This window comes from Equus quagga, chromosome 10 (genome assembly GCF_021613505.1).
Source record: "Equus quagga isolate Etosha38 chromosome 10, UCLA_HA_Equagga_1.0, whole genome shotgun sequence".
NCBI lineage: Eukaryota > Metazoa > Chordata > Mammalia > Perissodactyla > Equidae > Equus > Equus quagga.
Window position 1 is genome coordinate 36072652 of NC_060276.1, and position 21527 is coordinate 36094178.

Consider the following 21527-nt stretch of genomic DNA (forward strand, 5'->3'; position numbering starts at 1 on the left):
CTGGAAGAAAACTGACGCTTTATTTCTTTTGGTGATATATTCTTGACCATTTGTCGTGGCTTATTTGCAATTATGTTCTGTCCCTTTTGAAGTCCTGAGACAGTTCGCCAGAATTTTATTTTTAGCAGCAATTTCTTGAGTTTCTTGGGAAGAGGATTTGCAGAACTGGCTCATAAGCGATGATCAGGGCCAGTAAGATGTCACAGTGCTGTGGTGACTTTTCCTTATCAGTGTGGGCTCTTCTGCCATTACACCATCGTGCAAATGGAAGGCATAAAGTGAAAAACCCTGCGTCCTTGTGATGGTTCATAAGCCGGAGGGACTGAGGGTCTTAACGCAGAGAGAGGCGCGATAGACGGAAGAGAGGCATTATCTCAGGCTCGGAGGAGCAGGATGCCTTTAATCAAAGAATGTTAAGATCTCTCTCTAAAGGAAGAGCCGTGAAGTCCAAAGATGATTATCTTTAGAGGGCAGCTGGAAGATGACCCGAGGGGAACTTTCATCCCGCTGTGGAGTCCAGGGAAGCAAGCACAGGTGCGGGCGTGGGCCGGTTCTGCACCTCTCTGAAATCTGATAGGGGCGAGGACCTTCCGAAAGCACCCTGGAGAACACGGCCAGCAGCCCAGCAGCAGCAGCTCGGAAGCGCGAGCTGGAACCTGCGGCGAGCCTGTGGGGAGCCGTTAGCCGACCCCGCTCGCCGCAGCACCCCTCCTTCGCCCCCCACCGCCCACGAGGCCCCGCCTCTGGAGTGACGCGCGGGCCAGCGGAGGCGGGAGCGTGGGTGGGCCGAGCCCGCGGCCGCCGGCGATTCGGCCGGCGCAGCCACACCACCCCGCGCCCCGCTCCGCCCGCCCCTCCGGGTGCGTGTTTTCCGGGCTCGCGCCGCGCCGCGCCTCGCCCCGCCTCCGCCTGCAGCCCGGGTGCGCGCGCGCCGCTGCGGCTTTTTCTCCGGCGTCCGCGGCGCGCCCCTACTCGCCCCAGAGCTAGCGGGCACGCGGCTCCTTTCCGCTAGCTTCCCGAGCGCGAGGCGCCAGCCGGCTGCGAAGACGCCGCAGGCGGCTCATCCGGTGAGTAAGCCCGGCTGCTGAGGCGGCGGCCCTCGCACCCCTGCCCTGGAGGACTCGGGGCGCCAGCCCCAGCGGCGCCACCGCCTTACACCTGAGCCCCGAGTAGCTGGAGAGGACGTTCCAGTTCCCTGAATCGGCTCGCTTTCTTCTGTAGCCGGGGCGATCCATCCGCCCGCCTGCCCCGGGGCCAGGGAGATTCCCGAGGTCTCTGTATCTTCTCCTTTGCTCAAGTCTGGGGTCCTCGACACCCTGGCCTGTCTCTTTCTGCCTCTCACCGCCCGCCCCCGAGGGCCAGAAGCATCTTCCCGATCGAGGTACTATGCTTGACCATGACCCTTTCCAAAGGAGTACATCAAGTGCTTGCCAGACCTCCAAACGACCTTTAGGGCGCCCCTAGAACTCAACTCCATTTTGTCCCCTCTGGGTCGCTCTATATCTGAGGGCTAGGGGGGGGTCTCTCTGCTCCTGGAAGCATCCGCCCTTCGAATTTGAGGGATGCTCTGGCTTCCGATATTTTCTTAGCTTCCGTGGATCTTTAGGTATGTTAGAAAACGGCTGGCTTCTAGCAGAAGCATGCTCTTATTTTTTCCTGTTCTTTCTGTCTACATCCCTGTCCTCAGTGGGTGCTGTATATTTAGCATTAGCTTTATTCACTTCCTCTTCCTCTCATTTGAGTGCCTTACAGAAAGAACTGTGGCTGATGTCTTTAGAAAAATCGAGGAGAATATGATTCATTGCCTAACCTCCATCAAGGGGTTACATATTTTAAATAAGACGTCATTTCTCCTCTTCACTCCAGCATCTCCTCCTTCAAAGGCATTTTTTTCACCCTCTTGTAATGAATTCGCACTATCCGCTCTTTTCACCTTAAAAAAAAAATCAATCATCGCTCTGAGAAAAGACGGTGAGATGCAGAATAAGGGCAAAATGGCATTTAAATGAATCCCTTTGAAAAAGTAAGCAGTCTGCTTTATTTGTTAATGGTTTAATCAATGCCTCAGTTTTCTCATCTACAAAAAGGAGGATGGTCCTTCTAGCGTTTTGATTCCAGGACCTCTGAATTCATGCTCAGTAACGTGTTGCTGCAAAATGGAGATTTAACCTGATTAAAACCCCATTTCCCGGTAGTTGCTTGTCACTTTAGTTTTTTTGTTTGTTTGTTTTGCCTCTAGCAAATAGTTTTACCTGTTCGTGGTACATAAGGCTGCATGCAAGTGCAGATGTAATTACGGTACCGGCAAAGATCGTATCCATCAAGATTTCAATAGTCTAAGTTCTCTTCTTTGAATTCTAAAATAGCTCATCTTTTCTGTTGAAGCTGCTAAAGTGTAAGATGTGCAAGACTCCTGTAAGAATTAACATGCTCTCTGCCGTTTAGGTGGATGATGAAACATTCCAGTGTTAGTATACTTGCACCACAGAATAAAGTACCTTATTGTTCTGATATGAGAAGCAATTTGACACCTAAAAATCCACAGAAGGTGTAATGCAACAGTTAAAAGCTCAAGTAAATTCAGTTTTTTCCCCTAAAAACCCTATTTAAAAAATAAGTTATTCAGATTAAGATTTTTGTTTGAGAGTTTTAGGTAGGAGCGGGATAGATGGGTGGAGAAAGGAGAGTCTTGCCCAATTCAGTGAGAAGAGAAATGAATCGGGACTCGAGATGCTCGGGTACCAGTTCCAGCTCTAGCTAATTGTGTAACCTTGAACAAGTCACTTTCCCTCTCAGTTTTTGCATCGGTAACAATGTCGTGATGGTTGGCAGAATGATCCAGAAGTCCCCCAATGTGAATTCTTTGTTCTTATACTGAAAAAAAAAATATGATGCAATTTGCATTAAGGCTGTGCCATAAATCCTTAGTTATACCAGTTGTTTAGAACGTTTTTCTCAAAGATCTGCATATACTAGTTCTAATCTACATATGCATAATTCTTAATTCATCCTTATCAAATGAATTACTATAGGTGGAAGTCTATGAATTGGGGAGCATTTTACAAACGGTATTGTTAGCTTCTGCCTGCAAGTGAAATGTGTGCCGACCACGCTATTTTTATTTTTATTTTTTTTAACGTTCATGACTTTTAGAAATTTGTAAGGGAATGTGTATGTACTGCCATGTAACTGTAATTGACTAGGCACTTTACAAGAATAGGCAGGTATCTCATGCATCCATTTATTCATTCATTTAACTTATCTTGTTCCTTCATCTCTTACTTTGTGCCAGGTCACAAGGATATGATGGTTAAGAAGACAATCCCTACCCTACGATTTTATAGTCTGGGATGGTGATGATGGTAGTAGGGGTTGTGGGAGGATAGATGTATGTACAGCTTATTTTTATTAACAATGACAGCAGCAGTCAAATCATGAACATAAAATCGTGGGAATATTAAAGCTCCACGGGAGAGGAGAAGATCATAGTATTAATTGTAACCTGAGACTCTCTTCTTGGCATTCCTTTTTTTTTTCCTTCTTTCTTGACTTTCAATTGCTGAGACTTTAGCAAAAATAAAAGCTATATTTTTCTATTCCTGCCACTGGCTGGTCTTATGTATTCTTTTCCTTCTTTCTTTTTTAGCTGTTTATTTTGAGATAGTTGTAGGAAATACTACCCTTTATCTAATTTTCCCCAATAGTAACATCTTGCATAGCTGTAGTATAATATCACAACAGGGAAATTGAAGTAGATATGATCCATCCACCCAATTCAGAGATCAGCAGTTTTACACGTACTCATTAGCGTGTGTCTTTTTAGTTCTATGCAGTGTTATCATGTGTAAATTTGTGTAACCACCACTATAGTCAAGATACAGAGCAGTTCAGGGGCCGGCCCGATGGCGCAGTGGTTAAGGGCGCATATTCCGCTTCTCGGTGGCCCGGGGTTTGCCGGTTTGGATCCCGGGTGCGGACATGGCACTGCTTGGCATGCCATGCTGTGGCAGGTGTCCCACATATAAAGTAGAGGAAGATGGGCGTGGATGTTAGCTCAGGGCCAGTCTTCCTCAGTGAAAAGAGGAGGATTGGCAACAGTTAGCTCAGGGCTAATCTTCCTCAAAAAAAAAAAAAAAAAAGATACAGAACAGTTCCATCACCACAAGGATCCATGGTGTTGCCCTTTTGTAGCCCCAGCCGTCTCTCTCCCTCCCTTATCTCTGGCAACCACTAATCTGTTTTCCATGCCCATAATTTTGTGATTGCAAGAATGCTATATAAATGGAATCATACAGTGTGTAATTTTTGAGATTGCCTTTTTTTCACTCAGCATTAATTCCCTGGAGTTTCACACAGGGACCCAATCTCGTATCAATAGTGAGTTCCCTTTCATTGTTGAGTCCTATTCCATGGTGTAGATATACTACAATTTGTTTAACTACTCACTCATTGCAGGACATCTGGCTGTTCCCCCCCGCCCCCCTTAGTTTTATAAGGAACTGCCAAACTGTTTTCCAGAGTGGCTATACCATTTCACATGCCCACCAGTAATGTATGAGTGCTCCTCATCCTTGCCACCATTTGGTGTTGTCACTGTTTTGTTTTAGCCATTCTGATAGATGTGTAGTAATAACTTGTAGCTTTCACTTGCATTTCCCTAATGGCTCATGATGTTGAACATCTTTTCATGTGCTGCTTTGCCATCTCTGTATCCTCTTCAGTGAAATGTATGTTCATGTCTTTTGTCCATTTTCTAGTTGGATTTTTTTTATTGTTAAGTCCTGAGAGTTCTTAATATATTCTAAGTACTAGTCGTTTGTCAGACATGTAGTTTGCAAATATGTTCTCCCAGTCTGTAGCTTGTCTTTTCATCCTCCGCTCGGGAGTTTTGCAGAATGAAGGTCTTCAGTTTTCATGAGATCCAGTTTATCAGTTTTTCCTTTTATAGATCATGCCTTGTGTGTCAAGGGGTCTTATGTACCTTTCTTATTTAATTTTGTTCCTTCCTGTTCTGTCTAACATCCAGTATTTCTGTAAGCAGTGCGAACATTTTTTCATTCAGTAGTTCTGGAGCTCAAATGTATTGTGTGAAAAAGTGGCCTTGATGGCTTAGAGTGTGACTACATAGTCATCCTTGTTCTCACTATATTAAAAGGGCTTCCATCATTTTGTGCCTTTAACGTATAATTTCTGCTTTACCAAGCTCTCAAATGAAATGTTAAAATTAATATTTTAAACCTAAATAGACACATGATGTGCCAAAGAGATTTTTGGTTTCACTTTCTAAATTAAAAATATCTTGGCAGAACTATATAGTTTCTTATCAAGGTTTCTGGTAAGTAATCCAAAGGACAAATTTATGTTCTTATTTAAATATACCTTGAATGTCTGCTTCTGCATTTTGAGTAGTGAAGTTGTGGATCATGACCGTGGATCTAGTAGGCTTTTTCTATTCACCCTTGATTATCAGAATATTGAAGAGAAGACTGTTTTGTTTGTCTGTCTAGACTGCATGTTTTCCTTTTATAGTAGCTACTTAATGTTTACTTTAATTATCTTTTAAAATAAGCATTAGCTTTAAGGTGACAACAATTTTATATTTTGAAAAGTGTAGGTACTTGTGTTATGAGAACAACTTACAGGAAAAGGTTAGTGATTGATTTTGAGAGTATTCATTTCTGTGAGATGGTACTGAAATTATTCCTTGTCCCTTCAGTGTCACCGTATTTCCTCAAATAAGTGTATAGCCAGGGTAGTGGATGCCTATTTGAAAAAGATCAATCATTGATGTAAGGCCGGGGTGGCAAAATACTGCCAGTGGCCAAATCCTGCCCACCACCTGTTTTTGTAAATAAACTTCTGTTGGAACACAGCCACATCCATCCATTTATGTATTGTGTAGCTGCATTCAAATACAGTGTCAGAGTTGAAACAGAGAACTTATGACCATAAAACCCTGTTTATTCTGTCGTCCTTTATAGAAAAAGTTTGCCGAGAGATAAAGTAACCTTATAAACTACTGAGTCTCTGTGTTACAAAGGAAATTTAACAAACTTTACTTTGACGTTTAGTACCTTTTAGTTATATTTCCATGGGAAATTGTGTTTCAGAAGAGGGTATTCGTTTTCCTTACTAAGTCTGCGAGGCACTGTAGTCTAGGAGCAGCATTAAGGAATGGATGGAGAGTTTGGAAGGTTGATGTCGTTGTTGTCCTTAAGTGTGGGTTATTTCAGTGTGAATGGATGGCAACTAGTGAGATTCAGAAAGAGGCCTATGCAGTCCTGATGTCCTTTGAAGATCGTCTTGTGAGCCAGAGTGGTAATGAGAGAGCCAGGCGTGGCAGCGCTGTTGCTCTTGCTCCCGAAACTGGTGTGATCTTTAAATACATAGTAGGTTGAGCCTGTCAAACTGAACTTAGATTGTTGGTTTGTTCTTTTGTTTGCGCAGCTTCCTTTTGTAAGTTAGAAGTTGACACTTTAGTTCTTTGAAATGCCCTACGGGTGACATGGAAAACAGAAAGTTAGGACAGTTGGCTATACATTTGGAAAGAAATGAATCCCCACATCACATCATACACAAAAATAAATTAAGGATGGGTGTGAGGGGATATCTCATTAAGGTTGTGATTTGCATTTCCCTAATAATTAGTGATGATGAACATCTTTTCATGTGCCTGTTGGCCATCTGTATATATCTTCTTTGGAAAAATGTCTGTTCATATTCTCTGCCCATTTTTTGATCGGTTGTTCTTTTTTTTGTTGAGTTGTATGAGTTCTTTATATATTTTGGATATTAACCCCTTATTGGCAATATGATTTGCAAATATTTTCTTCCAGTTAGTGGGTTGTCTTTTTGTTTTGTTGATGACTTCCTTTGCTGTGCAGAAGCTTGGGTGAAAGGGGGTAAAGGGGCACATATTTATGGTGATGGATGGAAACTAGACTTTTGGAGGTGAACTGTATAGAATGCAGTCTTTACAAAAGTTGAAATACAGTGATGTACACCTGAAATTTATATAATGTTATATATATAATGTACAAACCAATGTGACCCCAATAAAAAACAAATTAAGGATGTATTTTAAAAATCTGAGTATATATTTTAAAAACTTCTGGAAAACATAGGACACCATAACAGAGTTAAAAAGGCAAGTGACAGACTGGGGGAAAAATCTCCATATGCAGTACAAACTTTAATTGACTTTCACTTAACTGAACCACCACGTTAAATGATACTCTTCATTTCCTTCGTAAAGTACACTGTGCGCTGAGCACTTGCTGTTAGTAGATTCGTCTCCAGTAGGCCAGTGTGCTTGTGGACCCACCAGCAGAACAGGTGCTTCTATTATTGAACGTATATATGCTGGTTGTTCTTGTTTTTGTAAATATGTAATTTATTTTCATATTTTATAACTTGATAAAATATGAGTAGTAGGAAATTGAAGTTCTTATGAAAATTTACAGATGATGTGATGTCTGAGATTTCCTTCTAATTATATGGGGAGGAGGAGGTGTGGAGTGCATAGAGATGTAAAAGAAAGACAATTCAGCATATATGGATAATTATTGAAGCTGAGTGATAGTTATGTTAGATTCATTATGACAAAAATTGGGTGTTTGGAAAAAGTTGATGAAAGCAAGTTATTACTGTTGAATTAGGTGTTAGACAATAAAAGATTTGTATAACATAGAGATAAAAATCTAAAAGGGTTCTTCACTCGTAGTGCTTTGCCAAGTGTCTTTTAAATTCTTTGAAGCTCAATGTTATCTAAGAATTCATTTTAAATTTTTTTATAATCAGTGTGCCTGGAGTTAAAGAAAAAGGTCATCACCTCTTGGCTGTATATCAAATGTTTGATGAATGAGTGTACATTTACTACTGATAAAGTGAAATGGAAATGAAATGTTTGTCATGTGCATATTTTTTATTATTATTCACCTTAATTGACCTTTTCAGTTAAGTAATCAACTGTTCCAAATAAGATTAGATAAAATGGCTTCTACTGTATAATATGCATGATATGTAAAGAGCTCCTACAAATCAAAAATAAAAAGGCACCCAATAGAAAAAGTGGCAGAGGGTTATGAATTGGCATTTCCCAGAAAAAGAAATCAAAATAATGAGTAAAAAAGAAAAGATGTTCAAATTCACTCTAGTAATTAGGGAAATGAAAAGCATCTTTCACCAAATATATTGGCAAAATCTATATCTACTTTTAGAAAGAACTGGGCACTGTCATGCACTGTTAGTGAGAATGCAAATTGTATAGCTTTTTGATAAAGAATACCAAAATCCTCTCATTTTTAAATGTACATATATTTTGACCCAGCACTTCTGTTAGGAAACTGTTCTAGGGAAATATCTGCTCATATGTGTAAAGAAATATTTAAGATTTCACTGTGGTGAAACTAGTCATAACATTGAAAACTTGGCAGCAACCTATATGTCCATCAGTAGGGAAATGATTTAAAAAATAACCTGGTGTTCTATGCAATATCATGGGGCTATTAAAGGAAAGAAACCCCTCAGATAGGCCTATATAAACTGACATAGGAGTTCCGAAGTATGTTGGTAAAGGAGAGAGAGGAGAGGGAGGGAGAGGGCGGCTAGAATGGTCCATATACTGTGATTTCACTTATCTAAGAAAAACTACAAAACCGTATCGTGAGTCTGGATAATACCAAAAGGTCTGATTGATACACACCATGAGTAATTATCCCTGCTTGTGGTATTAGAGGAAGGCAGTATAGGTATACTTTTACTTTTTTGCTCTATAGAATTCAATAGTGTAATTTAAATTTGTGATTACTATTTTGCTAGTAATTATAAAGATCAATAATATGAAACCTTTACACCCTGGAGGATGCTTACAATGCGATTCCTTCATTGTGCATTATACAGTGACACTGCTGGAAACGTAGTGCCTTGTACTTAGTGAGCAGTCAGGTATTATTTTTATAATTTTCTCCCTTTGTTAAAGTACTATTTGTACTTTCTGAATTTTCTATACTGAGAATATAAGTATAAAGAAGAATAAAAGCACCATCATCCCATACAAAGGGAGATCTCTTGTTAACTTTTGGGTATATAGGATTGTGCACACGTTTTTGTACACACATATATGGGTGCCTGCATGTGCACAAATATACACGTGTATGCACATGTGCAAACATGTATTTTCTTTCTACAAAAATGGGCTTTTATGGTACATAGGGATTTGTAACTTGCTTCCTTTAACTTGACACTATATTGTGATCACCTTTCACGATTGGTAACTCTGAATAAGTGAAAAAGACATCTCAGTGGGAAAAGAACAACACTGTGCCTTGTAAATACAATGTTCTAGTTAAAATAACTGGTTTCTAGGACAAACTATAATCTTAAAAAAAAATTCATGGTCACCAAAAGTAAATAACCAAGGAATTTTTAAATTCTCAATGTTGAACCACTTCAGTTCTGTTTTAAATTTAACTATGAATGTATTACTTAAATTATAGTTACTAGTAATGATGTATAAGTGCAATATATTAAAATATCATTAGAAATCTTTTTGGGTGGAGTTTCATTTTAATGAAGATTTTAAAGCTGAGCTTTAATAGTTGCTTTGGTTCAAAGGAAACTAACTGCTCTGACTAATTTTTGGTAAAGGTGTGGGTGTAGTTGTATTCTTTCACAACTTACAAGAGTAAAGATAATCTAGGTAACTGTAGCTACACGAATCTTTGCTATGGTATCTCAGTCTATAGTATATAAAATGGAACATGGGGAGAACTGTGTTGGGGGCCCAAGTTTGACTTGGGCAAGCATGTATGTATTCTGCTCTCTTTATGTTATCTAGAAACATTTTCATTAAGCACATTCACTGAAGGCTCGTTATAACCTCTTCTGGGTTTCTACTGTGGGACTTAGAGGTGAGAATACCTTACTCGACGCTGCAGAGTTTTTGATGCCTTAATCATTTTCCATGAATTCAATAGAGTATTTAACAAAAGAAGATTCTACCTTGCAGACAGTGGTGTTGTGAAGGCCCTGTATAGCTGCTCACGTTTTGTTCTGGCGATTGACAGTATCCCTGTTCTCCGAGGCCGTGCATCTTGGCCTTTTTGGAATTGATTTTGCAGCGCGAGAATTTTTCTCTCCTAGGTGCTGTCAAGTTAGCAGATTTTACAGGAAAGTCAGCATAGAGGTACCCTATTTCTCACCTGATTAATGAGAGGGGCATGTGAGATCCGGCTGTTACAGAGGTGTCGAAAACATTAATGGCGGATTCTAGTGGCTGTAATGAAGTTAGTGCTGTGGAAGGCATGTTTTCTCGTAGGTATTTTGTTTATTACCTTTAATATATGCTTGAAGTATTTTACTACTATAAAATAAGTAAGGATAGAGTTTTGAAGGACCACTCCCCTGGGGGCATCTGAATAATGAGTTGTCAGAGAAAGGCTGGAGAAATAGGCAGAGCTGCTAGTTGAGATGGTGATCATTCATTATGCTCAGAATACGTTAGTCATTTTGGCTTCTGAAATGAACTGAAAGCTGAAAACTTCCCTCAGACAGGAAACAGGAACTGGGTGAATGAGCTTAAAATTCAGTTGTGGCTTTGAAAATAGAAGAGAAGAACAGCCAGAACTAGCACTAACATCTCATGGGATGAATCCAAGTCAAAAATGCTGTGTTCCACATGAGCACTGAAGATGCTAAGTTGAGAAGTAGCTTAAAAGAATAATTGGAAAATCATAACTTGACTGAGGGGCAGAACTGGCCAGAACTAGCTATAAACAATTGTTGGATGAATGTGTTTCAGACAAACAGAGCAGAAAAGAGAAAAGCAGGCAGGGATAATGGTATTCTTACACCTGGAACCACAGACACCTTCAGGATGTGCTCAATCGCAAGGTTAGTCTAGAATGGGTTAGAGTCTTTGGTAAAATATTTGGCATTCCCTTAGTGCACAGGCAGTTCCTTACCAGGAGTAGGTTAGAATTTCTGTGAAGCAAGTAATTTCCATAACCTGGAAACTAGAAGAGGCAGGATTTAGGCTCACTGTCGGTGAATTACCGCAACCTACAGATGGGAAGCTATGTAGTGTTTATTTCCCCGAATAGAAGGAAATGTCAGCATTAGCATATTCATTCAAATACAGTTACATGTTACACATTTTTAAGCAAAATGACTTTACTTGTAAGGATATTATACAACTCAAATTTCCCCCAGAAATTTTTGGATTCCTTTACCTAGATCTTTAGTTTAATTTTAGTTTCACTTGTACACATATTTACATTAATTTTAATATTCTCTCAGCCCCCAAGAGATTGCTGAGTATTAAGATGATTGTAGGGGAGTAGCTTTCTTTAGGAAATAGCCCTGAAAGAGTGGATTTCTTTACAGGCAGTATCCCTGTAACGTAGTTTGAGAAGAGACAGCTGCAAAATGGAGACCTCCATGGTAAATCCCCCGCCTCCATCTTTATTCCTGTTTTGAAATGGAATTCCCCCACCTCACTTTGACAGCATTTCTTGAGGGACTAGGTGAGTAGAACTGAATGAGGGATGATTCTCTACCCCAGGAGTACAAAATATTCAGTGGGGTTAAAAAGACACTTGCACCAGTTTGTTTTTTTTTTCTCATAAAGCCCCGAACCCTAGAGATTGTAGTTTTTTAAACCTCTTAGGGAGAAAGTGCCTGCTTACAAACTTGTTTCTAATTGTTCTCCACTGAGTGAGACTGTTGACCACCTCCCTCCCCGCCTTTGATTGAAGGGTCATGTTGCTTAGGGCCCGCTGGCAGGAAAGAGGAGGCGGATGCTATCCCAGGGCATTACCAAAGGAGCAGGAGGTGGCAGTGAGCATATGGTCTATACCAGAGTGTACTTTGAGTTTTGAAAACCAAGAATCTTAACCCCAGATTGTTTGTTTGTTTGTTTTTTAAAGATTTTATTTTTCCCCCAAAGCCCCCCGGTACATAGTTGTGTATTTTTAGTTGTGGGTCCTCCTAGTTGTGGCATGTGGGACACCGCCTCAGCATGGCCTGACCAGTGGTGTCATGTCCACGCCCAGGATTTGAACCAATGAAACCCTGGGCTGCTGAAGCAGAGCTCATGAACTTAACCACTTGGCCACGGGGCCGGCCCCCATCAACCCCAGTTTGCACTTTAGACGTATTTTAAAATCAAGTTGTAGCCTATGGGATTCCTTAAGCTAAGAGTATGTTTAATTTACTATCACAATCTCCATCAGAAATCTGCAAAATTGAGTCAAACCTCTATTTGTCTTTTTTCAAAGGTGGGATTTATCGTTATATAACACATCCATGTTACTTTAGATTTTGACTTTAATAAGACACAAGCAACTCATTTGGAAGCACCTAATTTTGGTTGAAAGGATTGTTTTTCAACCTAGAGTTGATTTCTCTAATTTTGCATCGTTCCCACCTATTGTAATGCTAAGGGCATTTTATCTGTCCATTCTCTTTTAGATGTCATAACATTTTATAATGATCTCATGCTTTTGCATTGGAAGGAGTGATTAGGAATTTGGTTAGGATGGAAAATCAGTAGATTCTTTGCTTCTGCTGCTGACCTCTCCCTTCGGTGTAAAAGAAAATCAATGATGTTTCAAAGCTGCACAGTTCCATGCTTGAGTGCATAAAATCGTTCTGTGGAGTGATCTTCTAAACTTTTAGAATTTGTGTTGAGTTTGGTACTTGGCCAGGTCTGGGGCCATGTCCTGCTATTGCTAGACCTATTTTTTCCCTTGCTTTTACCGGCACTGCTCCATTGCTGCTGAAAGATCAGGATGTTGCGTGGCCTTGGCACTGGGCACTGAACCTCACTGCCTTTGTCTTCTACTTTCAGACAGAGCAGGCGGGGAAACTGTAAGATGGAGCGCTTGGGAGCATTTTTTTTTTTTGAGGAAGATTAGCCCTGAGCTAACATCTACTGCCAATCCTCCTCTTTTTGCTGAGGAAGACTGGCCCTGAGCTAACATCCTTGTCCATTTTCCTCTACTTTCTATGTGGGACGCCTACCACAGCATGGCTTGCCAAGCGGTGCCATGTCCACACCTGGGATCCGAACCTACGAACCCAGGGCCGCCGAGAAGCGGAACGTGCGAACTTAACTGCTGTGCCACAGGGCAGGCCCCTGGGAGCATTTTAATAATACCTTTCCTTATTCTTTAAAAATCTGTCCTGTAAGACACTGTCATGTAACTTCAAGATATATGGTAAAAAGGAACTTTTATTTTTGAAACTTCCTCTGTGTTGACCTTAGATTTGCTTTTGAAGAGGAGCAAACACATAAGAACGCAAACCAGCTTCTTACCTTTCACTGCTGCTCACATTGGTTGCAGATGCTTCAAGGAGGGTTGAATTATAACCTAGTTTAAAGATGATATGTTTTAGATTAAGTATTCACAGGAATAACTGTAAAGTGATGTCTTAAAGGCGAATTCCATTGCAGATGCAGCAGAAGTTAAATGCTTTAGGGATAAACGGGTGATATCTACAGTAGGAAATATCGGCACTGTTGAAATTGTAGCAAGTTTCTTGGCTGACCTTTGTGTGCGGATACACGACTCCCCTTCCTTAAACAGTATTTCATTGAGATGGGAAAAAGCCTCCTGCTCTGTTTGGGAGTTTTTAGTACTCTGGTGCTTCTCTTTAAATCTGTTTTTGAAATACTGGATTTGGATCTCATCCTATGCAAAAGTGACGTATATTGAGACATTTTAAATACTTAATGAAATCTCCAAGTAATGAAACTTCCATTGGGTGTGTTCGACAGTGGAACTAACCTACTCCAAATTTTACACATGCCAGAGGAGTAGTATAACCAGAAGGCAGTTGTTTATACTAGCTCGCTAGTAGTCTGCAGATGAAATTGATCCAGGCGTTTGTTTTCTATGTTTTTTAGCTCTGCATTTTTCTTTCCTTTATTCTTTCTCAGAATCTAACTCTCATCCTTTGGCTCTGCATACTTTTCCTTGCCCCAATATTTGAAGGAAGTTTTAAAAAAATCCATTTTTTAGGCCAGCCAGCTTATACCTAAGCAGTAACAAGTATAACTGGATAATCCCAGAGGGTAGCTATTATTATTATTACTAGCTTTTTAAAAAGTATATAATTGTCTGGTTGGGCTATTATTATAGGGTTGAGAGTTGCCTCATGGGTGATCCTCCTTTCCTAGTCTGCCTATATGTCTGCTCTCTGTTTTCATGTCCACTTAAAATATTATCTATTGAATAGTAAGCTCCATGAGGACAGGGCATAGTATATGCTCACTGAATATTTCTTAAACAAGTGCATGTGCTTGTACCTGTAACTGCCGAGAATTTGGGAAACTAGATTTTTAAAAATAGTACAAAGGAAAAGGGTTGTTACGGGCTACACTTGTTTTTAATTCCTTTCCTCATATAAAAATGTTATTATGGGGGCTGGCCCCGTGGCCGAGTGGTTAAGTTCGCGCGCTCTGCTGCAGGCGGCCCGGTGTTTCGTTGGTTCGAATCCTGGGCACGGACATGGCACTGCTCATCAAACCACGCTGAGGCAGCATCCCACATGCCACAACTAGAAGGACCCACAACGAAGAATATACAACTATGTACTGGGGGGCTTTAGGGAGAAAAAGTAAAAAAAAATAAAATAAAATAAAAATGTTATTATGGTGGTTAGTCTTCAGTAATGATGATTGCAAAACTGAGGAAAACAGCTACTCAACCATTTGTTTCCTGTTTCAGTGAGTCTCTGTGCAGTAGGGTGACATCACTTTCATATTTAGGAGAGCCCATATTAGGTAATAGTCTTCTTTTTGGTGAGCAGGATTGTCCCTGAGCTAAGATCTGTGGCAATCTTCCTCTATTTTGTTTGTGGGACGCCTCCACAGCATGGCTTGATGAGTGGTGTGTAGGTCCACACCCGGGATCTGAACCTGTGAACCCTGGGCCACTGAAGTGGAGCATACGAACTTAACCACTGCATCACTGGGCCTGCCCCTGTAATAGTCTTTACAACTTTCTCTTGTCATGCTAGAAGGCATAGTGGCCTACTACCAAAGAAGTTTTATTCTAACATATTCGTCTTTATATGTAGGGATCTCTTAACCAAATGGATTCTTTCTTCTAGATTTTTTAAATATGATCTTAATACGTGGCTTATTTTTTAAAATAAATATTTCATTTTGGAATAAATTTTGGGTTTAGAGAAAATTTTTAAAGGTAGTTCAGAGGTCCTGTATATCTTTACCCAGCTCTCCCTAATGTAACATTTTACATAACATACCATTGGTGCAGTACTCTTAACTATAGAATTTATTTGATTTCCCTAGTTTTTCTACCAAAGTCTTTTCTTTTTCTGTCCCAGGATCTAAAATTGTTAGACATGTTTATTTTAGAAGACATGCATAGATAAAAAGACAAAACAAAATACTGGTAATCTCCCCCTATCCAGAGATAATTACTGATATTTTTAGTGTATATCTTTCCATATTTTTTCTATAAAGTCTATTAATCCATTCCCCAAAAAACAATTTGAATTTCCCTAAAAGACAGGTTACAAAATGTGCTTTATATACCATTTTGTATTTGCTCTTTTACACTTAGTATAACATTTACCCTTTTTGTGAACATCTTCCCATGCCTGCTGTTTTCAATATAGTTATAGTTTAATCTGTTCCCTATCCTTAGATATTTTGTTGTTTCCATTTCTTTGCTCAGTTAATTCTTTGACTTAAGGCCAAGCTATGCATGTGTTCTTAACCTGTTCCCCCCAACAAACCTGAGAAATGATACTCTCTTATCAGTAATAATGGCTCATTAAGCCAGTGATTCTAAATATGTATTAGGTTGAACCATTTGAAATTGCTGTTTTTTGTGCACACCAGATTGACTATTGTCAATTTTATATTGTTCGACCCTAGTTTGAAAAAGCTTTCTAGGTTATTCTGATCCCTTCCCCCTCTTCTTGCTCCACTGAGACTCCCTGGCCTCGCTGCTGAGAATCTCAGGTCACATGCATTTAGAATGGTGAGCGGACTCTGAAACATTTTGGCCAGGCAAAAATGTTGACAAACTCACCTTCCAGGTGTCTCTGATAAACACAACATCCTTAAGACCTTTACCCATGTTGATGACATGTGCAGAGAACTTGAACTCCGGTGAATGGCAGTTGCCCGTCAGTATATTGAAAATCGACTCTGGAGCTTTCAACCTTAGCTCTGCAAGATAGCCTGATGCCTCTGTCTGCTGGTTCCATGTCTGTATTGGATAGCCAAGGCCACTGGTGCCACCTAGTGGTACTTTTTAGAATAGCAGCTGATGTTGCTCTACCGCTCTCCAACATACCAAATACTTGAACTTTTTCTTCTTTTACGCTTGTCCATGTTTGTGGTCTCACTTCCCTTTTCTTCTCCCCACCTATGCCAGTGGCGCTTATGGATTTCATTCAAGGACATACACTAGCCATATAGTTTTGCTGTGATATCCTTGTTTAAATAAAGGCTTTGGAGTATGAGACATGAAATAAGTGTAAACACACTCAACAGACTGTTATTTGCCCTGCTTATGAAGTCATGCTCCCTACCCAAAATGGGCATAAAGTTCATATTGTGTCAGAATGTGGCACTTCTCATGTTTAATTTCAAGCTTCTCAATATATGGGAGGAAGCACTCCTACGTATGTCGGATGTGAAGAGGCATAAACTTCTACTTCGAGTGAAAAATTTAACTTGGAAATCTTTCTTTGGTTTCCTTTCTCTTTAGTATGACTTGTTACATCCCATGTTCATCCAAGAACTATTTAGTCAGCACCTGCTGTGTAGCTGTACTCGGCTAGGTTCTGGGGATTATAGTGGCGATCAGGACAGACATGACCTCTGCCTCGAAGGAGCTTACAGCCCAACAGGGGAACAGAAGCTTGAACAAATTGAAGCGCTGTGCTATCTGGGTGCTGGGAGAGCAGATAGCAGAGGCACCTGACACAACGGGGGGAGGTCAAGGAAGGCCTTTTAGAAGTGTCATTTAAACTAAGACCTAAAGGAAGCCAGGAAAAGGGAGAATAGAATGTTCTTGGCAGAAGGGAAAGCATGTGCTAGACGCAGAGGTGAGAGATTAAGCTTGGTGCTTTTGAGAAACTAAAAGAAGTTTGTGATGGCTGGAGCTGTGAAACCAACTCATTTAAGCCTCATGAGAGCCCTGGTAGGGAGCAGGAGTGTTAGTGCCTCCATTTTAGAGTTGTGGCAAATGAGGCAAAGAGGTTAAATAACTTGCCTGAGGTCACTCAACTCTAGTAAGTGGTGCAGCCAGGAACTGGACCCAGGCCATCTGGTTCCAGCATGTTGGCTCCTAACTGCCATAGTAGACTGCCTCCCAGCAGGGCATTGTGTTATATTGGAACTTTCTTGTCCACCTCTTTAGCCTTCGATGGAGCATGGCGCCTGATCCTGTTCCTCTGTGGTCTTTTTTCTGATCAGTAAAATCTTTCTTAGTAAACTGAATGTTAGACTGTACTAGGCACAGACTATTCCAAGAGCTGGAGCTTATAAATGAGTGAAAAATTCCTTAACCATAGAGCATCTGGGCTAGCCCAGAAATTCTCTGATTTGCTTTAGTCTTTTATCATTGACTGGGAATCAAATACCTCATTTGATATGCACCTCTAAGGTTGCTAACCTGTATTTTTCAGAAAATCCTAGGTGGCAAGTTATAATTGGTTGTATTTTTTTGCAAAAAATGAGTATAAGATATGTATTCCCCACAAGGCTAGAATTTTTGTTCGATTGCTAAAGTTAACTTGGCAGTATCCTTTTCTCTGACTTTTAAAGTTAGTTAAAGGGTAAACACAACTAAATAGGACTACAGTTTTTCAAAGTCATATAAATTAGACACCTATAAATGGAGATATCTTTTTACAGTGGATCTGATTTATCCTTCATGTACTTAAAATACAAGTGCGTGTTTCGTAAAATGAGGAATAGACTTCAGTTTGAAGTTATCAGTTAAGGTTTTAAACTAGATTTTAGAAGTTGGATTATAAATACTCAGTTGTACATAAACTATTGAAGATTGTTGTAATTTGATATTGTTGAAGCGCTTGGAATAAAGAGGGGGGTGTGTGTGTGTGTTTAATGGCACAAAGCTGGTGCTTTCATTTACTTGCCCATTTGTATGACTGGATTCAATCAGGAGTGACGACTCGGAAGTGTCTTTCCAGGAGTGAAGATCGGCCTCTGCTGGTGTAGCCGTACATTCTTGCCTTGTTCTCCGTGGGACCAGAGTTGGCGTTATTACTAGGGTCATCACTAGGGATGTTTTTGCGAAAAACAATAAGGGGGAGGGACACTCTGATAATAATTATGCCGAGACAACTGGTATCAACCAGGAGACAGACCCCGGCAAGCTGGGAAATGCGATCACCCTTGTTTTAACCAATTCAAACAGGGATCCAATTTGTGAGCTTCGCTTCAGAAGCACTGGCTCGACCCAGTTGTGTTAACGAGCAGCCACAGATAGATTTTTCTTTTACATTGGAATAAAAACATTTATTTTCGAGTAAATGTGTTCTTGCATATTGTAGTAGAATCGTATGTGGAGCAGCTGTATTCTTTTTATAATTTTTGGTGTGGTGAACTCCGTGCTGCAAGGCCCTGTCGAGGTTACTGCAGGACACATTCCTAGCTGTGTGGGCCTGACAGGAAATGAGATTACTTACCAATGATGCTTTACTGTTTCCCAAAACATTTGGAGATGAAAACTTTCAGAAAAATAAATGGTCAGCCTTTTCCGCCTTCTTCTTGTGAAGTCAGCTAGTGCACATTTGTAATGCAATATCACAGTTGGTTGGAATGTCTGAAGCAAGACAGTCTTAGGTAAGCTGATAGCCTCTGACGTTGGAGGAGCTGGTCGCAGAGTTTAGGTTGTAAACAAGAGTGCCCTGATGGAGAGCTACCTTCTGAAATCCCCTCCCTTCATAATCCCTCTCATCACCTGTGTGGCGAGCAAAGCAGTGATAGCCATCTACTGCCTTTTGCTTGTGGTACATTTTCCAGGGGCAGGCCTCAATTCCCCTTGGGGGACTGGCCTCGTCAGCTGGAAAACATTGTCCTTATGGGGTAGAAAAGTGCGAGTATGACGTGGTACCTATTAAATCTTACACAGATATCATCTGGCATGTGAGTTCATGTTTGTTTTGATAGGATAAGTGAGTGGAACTCTGGGCTTTACAGAAAGTATTTACATTTCCATCGGTGCGGAACCCCTCATGAGTGGCTTTTTGATATTGTCTATTCACTTGCTCATAGTAGTCAAGTTTTGTTAGTCGTGTTTTGACATAGGGGACCGCAAGGATGCTTAGCTTTAGGAGACATTTAACATTGTAGTTATAGCAAGAAAAAAGAAACTTTATTTTATTTAGCTTCATGGATGATATTATATGAGCAAAAGAAGTTTATTGTGAGTCTAGTTTAAAAACAGTAGTGTCTGTTCTTTCTGTAGTGCAGTTGAAGTCAGCTTCTGACTCAGTTTACAGTAGCACTTTGATATTGAGAGGGGCAAACTGCCTTATGGGTCATCTCCGTTGTCACTTATCAACACACACAGACACAGACATGCTTTAGAATTAATTCAAAGACTGCTGCTATATTTTCTTATTTATTAAATGATAAAAGGAAATATATTTGCTGTATAAGTTTTAGAAAATGTAGGACAAATATAAGGATAAACCTAAAAATCACATATAACTTTACAACACAGAGGTGAACATTTTGGCTTGTAGCCTGGGTGTATTTGAAAGAGTTGATACTTGTACTTTGTTTCAACTTAAACCAATTTCACTTCGTATATGTTGAACGTTTGCTCATATCCTTAAGTGTTCTTTGACAATGCTGCATCTGATGACTGTGTAGTATTTGATCTAGTGGATACATCATTATTTTACCAATCTCCTTTTGGGCATTTGAAGTTATTTCTAGTTTTTCTGTTATCTGTATCGCAATGATAACTATCGTCTCCAATTTTTATGTGTGCACCTCTGATTATTTCCTTAGGGAATTCCTAGAAGTAAAAAATGAAATTAAGGCCTCCTGATGCGTATTGCCAAATTGCTTTGCATAAAGCTTGTGCCAATTTACACTTCTGTAAACAGTATGTAAAATGCCTGTTAGTGTACATTTGGAAGCACTGAGTAATTTCTTTATTCTTTATTGGTGCTAAATTTGATGGAACCCCAGGACATTGTTGTCTATTTTAGTAAATAAAAATTATTTCTGGCAGAAATGAAAATGGGGATGTAATGTTGTAAACAGTACTGCAAGGAACTGGTGGCCCCAGTTTTTTATTATTTTTTTTGAGAATCATCGAAACAGACCGTATTTTATTTTATTTATTTTATTTTTTAATTGAGTTCATAATAGTTTATATCCTTGTGAATTTCACTTGCACCTTATTTCTTGTTTGTCATCATATAAGTGCTCCCCTTCATGCCCTGTGCCCACCCCCCAGCCCCCTTCCCCTGGTAACCACTGAGCTGTTCTCTTTGTCCGTGTGTTTCTTTACCCTCCACATATGAGTGAAGTCATATGGTGTTTGTCTTCCACAGTTGGGCTTACTTTGCTTGACATAATACCCTTCAGGTTCATCCATGTTGTTGCAAATGGGATGATTTTGTCTTTTTTATGGCTGAGTAGTATTCCATTGTATATATATACACCACATCTTCTTTGTCCAATCATCAGTCCATAGGCACTTGGGTTGCTTCCATGTCTTGGCTATTGCGAATAGTGCTGCAATGAGCAGAGGGGTGCATATGTTACTTTGGATTGTTGATTTCAAATTGTTTGGGTAGATACCCAGTAGTGGGATAGGTGGGTCATATGGTATTTCTATTTTTAGTTTTGTGGGAAATCTCCGTAATGTTTCCCATAGTGGCTGCACCAGTTTGCATTCCCACCAGCAGTGTATGAGGGTTCCCTTTTCTCCACACCCTCTCCAACATTTGTTATTTTTAGTCTTAGTGATTATAACAATTTTAACAGGTGTAAGGTGGCATCTTAGTGTAGTTTTGATTTGGATTTCCCTGATGATTAGTGATGTTGACCATCTTTTCATGTGCTTATTGGCCATCTGTGTATCTTCTTTGGAAAAATGTCTGCTCATACCCTCTGTCCATTTTTTTAATTGGGCTTTTTTTTTGTTTTTGAAGAAGATTTGCCCTGAGCTACCATCTGCCACCAGTCTTCCTCTTTTTGCTGAGGAAGACTGGACCTGAGCTGACATCCGTGCCCATCATCCTCTACTTTTATATGTGGGACACCTACCACAGCATGGCTTGACAAGCGGTGTGTAGGTCTGCACCTGGGATCTGAATTGGCAAACCCTGGGCCGCCAAAGTGGAACGTGTGAACTTAACCGCTGTGCCATGGGGCTGGCCCCAAGGGCTGTTTGTTTTTTGTTGTTCAGTTGTGTGAGTTCTTTATATATTATGGAGATTAACCCCTTGTTGGATATATGATTTGCAAATATTGTCTCCCAATTGGTGAGTTG

General features: G+C 40.2%; 1 protein-coding gene across 6 annotated transcripts in view; it reads left to right on the forward strand.

The window, feature by feature from the left end:
• The first annotated feature begins 438 nt into the window (after window positions 1-438).
• Window positions 439-21527, forward strand: part of ACSL4 (acyl-CoA synthetase long chain family member 4) — an 89710-nt gene continuing 68621 nt past the window's right edge. Inside the window, exon 1 of one of the 6 annotated variants that reach the window (XM_046673071.1) lies at window positions 439-1067. The gene's annotated coding sequence lies outside the window, so the exon portion shown is untranslated. Of the gene's footprint in view, window positions 1068-1158; window positions 1382-21527 lie in introns of those variants that run through there. The other 5 variants (XM_046673078.1, XM_046673076.1, XM_046673075.1 and 2 more) reach the window with 5 other exon arrangements.